The 8,039-nt window shown below is 37.7% G+C and overlaps 1 protein-coding gene across 1 annotated transcript in view; it reads right to left on the bottom strand.

Moving 5' to 3' along the window:
- Positions 1–8,039, bottom strand: part of LOC126404301 (zinc finger protein 501-like) — an 87,235-nt gene that overhangs the window by 52,268 nt on the left and 26,928 nt on the right. The window lies entirely within an intron of this gene.

Genomic DNA, 8,039 nt, shown 5'->3' with positions numbered 1-8,039 from the left:
AGGTTGCTCTTCTGGGTGTGTGGTGTACGGTCTTTTGGATGTACCAGTCTTTGTCTGAGTGTGTTACTGGGTTTGAAATACACAGGGATGTGGTGTTTGTTGAAGATCCTCCTGAGTTTTTCCAGATACCCCAGACAAAAAAAACCCAGGTTAAATACCTGTTTTGTTTCCACACTAGTTCCAGCCTAGTCAGACAAGCATGAACTGATGAAGCCTCTTGGATAAGAGGTGAAACGTCTTCTAAGACAAAACTAGGTCCAGTTCCGTTCGATTCAATTGCCTTGAGATAACTATGACCTGGATAAATGAGAATATCCACAGGTATGTACTATACTATGTCATTTCTTTCTTAGCATGATGCAGTTTGACATTTTCGGCACACTATACAATTTTTCTGGCATACTGTACTATGACTTTTTCCCCGACATACTACACTGTGTGTTCTTACACACACATTCAATTATGTGTGTGAAGAGATCGACAATCTGTGTGTAAATGTGTAATCTGTAAATATAAAACATCTTCCACAAATACAAAAAAGATTTGTAAACTCACAAAAGTGAGATTGGGAGGCCTATAGGCAATTAAGAAATCTCTCCAAGACCTTAACCCGCAATGCAAAATCTGATTATTATAGGATCTCTATCTCTAATAATTTCAAAGACCCTAAAAGGTTTTGGAGCAATATTAAAACAATTTTAAATACAAATAATAAACATCATATAAACCAAATTAGAGTTGGTAACACTTTATCCATGACTCTTGCGCTATTGCCCAGGTCTTCACTCGGCATTTCTCCTCTGTTCTCTCTGGTCATATTCCTGATGAATCTCATTACAACCACTGTCATAATGAACTCTCTCGGCATATTCATTTTACCTTTAAGAACCTACAGATGTCCTATCTGCTATGAAAGAGCTAAATTCAAGCAGTGGCACTGGTCTTGATGGGATTGAAGCCAGATATATTAAACTTGCTTCTCAGGTGCTTAGACCCATATCCATCATCTGCTCTATTGTCAAAGTCTGTGAGAAAATCATTTTTAACCAGTTATTCCAACATCTTCAGACTAATAATATCCTATCCCCTTTTCAGTCTGGTTTTAGACCCAATCATTCAACTTCTACTGCTCTATTGAAATTTACCAACGATGTGTTCTCTGCTTGTGATGCCGGTAATCTCACAGGTGCCATCTTTCTCGATCTTACAAAAGCTTTTGATTTAGCTGATCATTATTTACTTCTTGACAAGTTGTATGCTGTGGGGTTATCCAAAAGTACATTATTATGGTTTAACTCTTACCTTCACAATAGAATATAATATTATTACTTTCATTACTGTTGTTGTAAGCTACTGTCATTACCATCTCTCCTGCATATCTCTCTCTCTCTCTGTCTCTCTGTCTCCTCTCTCTGTCTCATTGTGTCATACGGATTACTGTTAATTTATTATGCTGATCTGTTCTGTACGACATCTATTGCTCGTCTGTCCGTCCTGGAAGAGGGATCCCTCCTCAGTTGCTCTTCCTGAGGTTTCTACCTTTTTTTTTCCCCCGTTAAAGGGGTTTTCTGGGGAGTTTTTCCTGATCAGCTGTGAGGGTCATAAGGACAGAGGGATGTCGTATGCTGTAAAGCCCTGTGAGGCAAATTGTGATTTGTGATATTGACAGTAATACTCACTGTATGACATTAACATAAAACAATGAATGCACGTTACTTATTGCGGATTATTTATAAAAAAAAAAAAAAAAAACAGCTCAGTGAAAGACTGCGTGCTCTTACTTTAACATGCGGAGATGACGTCATCAGCTGGGTGATCACGTGCTATCCGAAAATGGCCGAGTGATACGAGTGCATTTTCATTCAGACCGGCGGTTTGTTTCAAAACTCTGTGTGTGTAAAAAGCAAATCAACACACATAGAACTGAGATCCACAAATGGTTTGTCGATTCACAAATAAAAACTGAGTTCACAAATGCCTGTTCGAAATTTGTAAATGTTAGGAAGATATTCACAAATGCTTTTTAATTATTTGCAAATTAATTTAATGTATTTGCAGATATTTTTTTATTTGTGGAATGTGTTTGTGTGATGGAGGCAAAAAACTAGAGTTGTACCGATACCGATACCAGTATCGGAAATGCCTCCGATACTGCCTAAAATGTGGTATTGGGTGTCGGCGAGTACAGCCTATGACCAATCTGATACCACGTATTGCCTCGCGTCATTATGCATAAGCAGTTTTTTAAAATACCGAACTAAGGAAGCAGAAATTAAATATAAAAAATATAAGAATAAATTGAGTAGTATAATGAGATGTAATAAAAAGGATTACTACAGTAAATTACTGGAACAAAACAAAAGTAATATACAAGGGACATGGAAAGCATTAAATAATATAATTAATAAAAACACAAAAAATTCCTATTATCCAAATTATTTTGTTGGAAATAATCAACAAGACATAAGTACACTCAAGGAGATTCTCAATGGATTCAATGATTATTTCATAAATGTTGGCCGCAACTTGCTAAAACAAATTGTTGACCCAATAATTAAAGATGATGTTAGTGAAAAAATTATTGATATTAACCAAAACACTATATTTTTGACAAAAGTTGAGGAGAGGGAATTGATTGACATAGTAAATAAATTTAAGAATGAAAAATCCACTGACTACATTGATATTGATATGAGCCTAATTAAAAACATTATAGAATCTATTGCCAAACCACTTACCCATATTTCTGATCAATCATTTCAAACTGGTATATTTCCTAATAAAATGAAATCGGCAAAGGTCATTCCCATTTTCATAAATGGCAATAAGCACAACTTTTGTAACTACCGACCAATATCTCTGCTTCCTCAGTTCTCCAAAATACTTGAAACACTCTTTGCACACAGACTGGAGGATTTCATAGAAAAGCAACACCTTTTGTGTGACCAGCAATATGGTTTTAGATCTAATCGTTCAACTACGATGGCAGTTATGGAACTTATTGATAATATATCCACAAATACTGAGAACAAAGAATATACAGTTGGGATATTTATAGATTTAAAGAAGGCTTTCGATACCATTGATCATACATTATTATTAAAGAAACTAGACATATACGGTATCAGAGGGGTTGCAAATTCATGGATTAAAAATTATCTGGATGATAGACATCAATATGTCCAAATTAACATGAATGTCTGCATTGCAGAGGGTTACATGTGGGGTTCCGCAAGACTCTGTACTGGGCCCTAAGCTTTTTATTTTGTATATTAATAACATTTGTGTTGTTTCCTGTAAACTTAACTAATGCAAAAATATCCTCTCTCATCAAACCATATATAACTTACTGTGTTGAAGTTTGGGGGCACACATATCAAACAATCACAAACCCAATCTTCTTACTTCAAAAAAGAGCAATAAGGATAATGAATAAAGCAGATTATAATGAACCAATCAATCAATCAATTTTTATTGAACATGTTAAAACAAAATAAAAACAAAATCAAGGCAGAATAAGGAATAAAGCCTACACACAAATAAAAACAACAACAACCAAAAAAACAAACAAACCTGTAATCAACAGGCAACAAAGCCTTATCAGTTTGGAAAACAGTACATCTGCCTATATTCAATTTATCTCCCAAACATCATGTCCAGAAGGGATAGGAAGAAGTTATAAAAAACTTTTCTAGTCCTACCCCCAACCAACCAACCAACCAACCAACTATACATAAAAACACGAGTTAAAATTCGAAGAACTGGTCGATTTTAAAACCGCACAGCTTATGTATAAAATCAATAATCACATGCTCCCTGACTGTATTCAGAAGATGTTCAGGAAAAGACAAAGTCATTACAACCTCAGAGGGACATGCGTGTTTACAAAGACAAAAATCAGAACAAACACTATACAAAGATGTACAACTGTATCAGTGGTCAATCTATGGAATAATCTTGATAATGACAAATGTATCTACAGTATTTATGTTTTCAACTGTGTAGATTTTGAGTTGTGTAAAATTGATAACCGAAATAAACAAACAGACATAAACATAAACATTTCACATACGCATGCTACAGGCAAACGAAATGGAAATGGAGCGGAGTTTAAAAAGCATTCTACTGTCGCCTTTAAAATCATAATAATAAAAAAAAGTTTTATGGAATTCATTCTACTCTATCTACCTACTCCATCGCTCTCTCACACTATTTTTTCCGGATAGGCACGATGCAACATGTCAATAAGGAAAACAGAATTAGTACCATCAGTACAATTATCCTTGTTTTAGCCAGAACGGCTCCCCATTTTCCAAAAATTTCCTCTAACCCATCCCACTTGATTCTTTCGCTCTTACCAGCATTTTCAGTCATTTCAGATTTTAAGGCTTCAAGCTTACTCATAGCTACAGAAAATGTTCCATCAGGCTAAGTGTTACTCGAAATAAACGTACAACAGAGCGTCCCGAACATTTTACATACTCCCCCTTTTTCTGCTAAAATCCAATGTAAAGCTTGCCTATTCTACCACGCCATGGCACTGGTTTCATGCAGTTGCTGACCTAATTGCTTAAGAACTTCAAATGTGTAGTTGACATATCTCTGTTGGTTGTAGAAGGTTGGTTGTGATCGTACAAGAATTACTCAACATTACAAAAACAACTCAAGGAACTCAAGGAAAAACAACAAGGAGTCCTTCCCAGTAACTCCAAAGTACAACAACTCGACAGTATTCAAAAACAACTTCTTGTAAGGAGTCCTTCCTATTGCGAAATCTGACATCTGGTCAACTGTTTCTAAGACCTTTTGCAACTGACATTATTTTCACATTTGATATAGAACAATACATTATCTGCCTCTATATCAGCTCTCACACATGGGAGTCCTACAGGGAGGAATCTGGTGGTCCAACATAGGGTTACAGTTGAAATAAAAAACAGATAAAAACAATCAAAGACAAAAGTAAGATATCAACACAGCTATCAGGGCATGGGGAGGAAGCAGTAGGAAGATGTTTGCCTGGCCCTGAAAATGTCCAAAACAATGCAGGGTAAACACATTTGTGGGCTTTAATGTCACTACCAACATTGGTCACATCAGGACGGGTTCTCTCTGGTGTGAACACGTTGGTGGATTTCTTTCTTCTTTTTTTTTTAAATTTTATTTATTTAAAAGGGACAACATACAGCTCAAACATAAATGTCACCATTTGATGCACGGTACCAGATTATAACTTCACACACACACACACACACACACACACACACACACACACACACACACACACACACACACACACACACACACACACACACACAGTTCTGAAGACTAAGTCAGTGATTACAGAGCTGCAGCTCTTCACAACATCAGGCAGGGTGTTCCACTGATTTTTTTTGGAAAATAACCTAAAATTCTCAAAGCTCAATAACTTATATTTCTCCAGTATCCTACAGTGATGGTGACGCATTGGCTTTTTGTCCAGAGTTTTTAAAGTTTGTTTGTATAAGGACTCGAGAGGTCTTAGAGTGGAATCACCAGCCTGCCCCCAGCAGGTGATACAGTAAGACATACGAGACAGAATCATGGCATGCATAAATGTCTTGGCTCCATCCAAAGAAAGACAGTTTCTGATATGTCTGAAATTTACTAGGTTGTATTTTATGGATTTAACCATTTTTTTAAACATGTTTCTTAAAGTTCAAATTTGAATCCAGAATCATGCCAAGATATTTAAAATCAGTAACTATGTCAATTTGTTTGCCTTTAATTAGAATACCAACATTAGGAGGTTGTACCATGGTTTTAGAAAAAAACACACATTTTGTCTTATCTACATTTAAACTCAGACATGATTGATCAAGCCAAAGAGTGATCCTTTCCAGCACAGTTGTTAACTGGACAGCTGCTAAGTCAGCTGTTTTAGCATGTACATATACAAGTGTCATCTGCATACATCTGTAGGTCTACATCAGTGCACTCTTCAGCGAGATCATCAATATAAAGACTAAATAATAGAGGACCTAAAACTGATCCTCGTGGAACGCCCATAGTGCACTTCATGTAGGTCATACCATCATACCGTCTTATGAGCTCTGAGCATCATCAACAACTTAAATACCAGGGCCCGTATTCACAGAGAATCCTAAGACTAAAAGTAGCTCTTAGTGACGTCATTCTAAAAAAAATCTTCGAATTCCTCAAATTCTAAGATTTTTCTTAGAATTGTCCCTTGGTAAGATAAAAGTTATTCACAAAGCATCTTAGGCCTTAAGAGAGCTCCTAAGGTGAAAAACTGTTAAGAGGAGGGAGGAGGACTTTTAAGAAGCCTCAGAGTGTCTCAAACAGAGAAGATGGTGGACAGAGAGGAAGGAGAGATATTCTCTGTATATTGAACGACAGTGATTTAATATGACGCTACCGGCTCGATCGTGCAGGGAGAATGTTTGTGGTTGACCTCATCAGGGATGAGCTTACTTTTCCCACCCAGCGTAGTAACGCAATAACGCCTGCTTTGGATTGCAGCACGTACCAGCACTTCTCACACTCATCGCTTGTGTGTAAAAGAAGAGGGAACGACGCTTGATTTGTCGGGCAATGCACTCCCAAGTCTGCCTCTTCCCTTGTGCCGTGATCCTGGGACCGAATTTCCCTCTTAAAGCTCCGTTGTTCTCCTCCACGAGCTGTGCCAACAGCAGGCACTGCTCTTCTGTCCAGTTCGGCTTTCTCGTTTTTTTTTCTCCATTTCATCCGTAGTTTTGGTCATTCTGCCAAATCAAAACGCTTTTTACAAGGAGGCCACCAATCGCAGTAACTGCTGACAGCTGAGTCTGCGTCCACCATTAATATCAAATAGATTAAGTAGTAAAATTACCAGCATGGCGAGTAAACATAACAATAAGCAACTCAATATAATAATCGGCATGTGAATGAGGTACGTTCAAACATTTTGAAGCTGTGTAACAATTAATTTAATTTTGCTGAGTTTCATCATCATGACATAAAATTATTCTGACGATTACGCATTTCTTAATACAGTCTAAGTTCTATGATCAGTTGATTTCACTGTCCATTCATTACTAGGAGTGCATTTGTTTTTCTTTTTTTTTCTTTTTGTAACAACCAATCACAGCTTTTAGAAGACTGCGTCATACCTAGCAACGGGGTCAACCACACCCCCTCACTAAGATAAAAGTTTCTGTCCCCTCCTTGCTCAGAAACTTCCTGAATCACTCTTAAGCGAAGATTCCTTGCTAGGAATTTTTAGGCTAAGTTAGGAACTCTCTGAGAGACTTTGTGAATACGGGCCCAGATGTATCAAGAGTGAAATGACCGTGGAAATGTGCGGTGCCTCACGCCAACTTCATGGCTGGCGTACGCACGTTTCTACAGCTGTTGATCCTGGCGACACTTAAAGGTGATGCTGGTGTAGCGGTTGTGTACTCTCTCTTGCGTTGTGTATAATCACGAGAAAAATCAGTCATGAAGCACTGTTGGCACCCGCTGTTTATTCCCGCATCTGGCAGAAGAAATATTTTCACAGTCAGTCTTGGCCTCATTCATACACGTGCTCTCACACTGGGAATATCAAATAAAAAAAGGAGTGCAAGTTAGCTAAACCCTGAGTTATGCTAACCGCGTTACACACAAGTAATTAAAAACACTGTCAACTTTTACGGAAGGACGTGCTCAACCGATCGGGAGCTCCAGTCTTACAAAAGATAACATACACAACCCCTTAGATATAAAGTTAAGATAATTAATACAAAATAATTACAGAGCTGATAACGTGCACCTACCAGGGAGACCGCGCAGCCAAACCAAAGAGCATGGATACCAAGAGGCGAAGCTCTGTTGAATTTATGCCAACAGCCACTAGGGGCGCTGCCGCCATTTTGGACTGTTGAGCTTGGACTGTTGCGCCCAGACAACATGCAAGATGTCAAGAAGAGAGAAGAAAAAAAGTAAAAGAAAACAGTGTAGTGCAATTAACTGCAACAACTATCAGTGGAACACCCCGCACCTGGCCTTCCACCGTTTCC

The sequence above is a fragment of the Epinephelus moara genome, chromosome 17 (genome assembly GCF_006386435.1).
Source record: "Epinephelus moara isolate mb chromosome 17, YSFRI_EMoa_1.0, whole genome shotgun sequence".
Classification (NCBI taxonomy): domain Eukaryota; kingdom Metazoa; phylum Chordata; class Actinopteri; order Perciformes; family Serranidae; genus Epinephelus; species Epinephelus moara.
The sequence above is the reverse complement of the archived record's forward strand: the minus strand, read 5'-3'. Positions and strand labels throughout refer to the sequence as shown.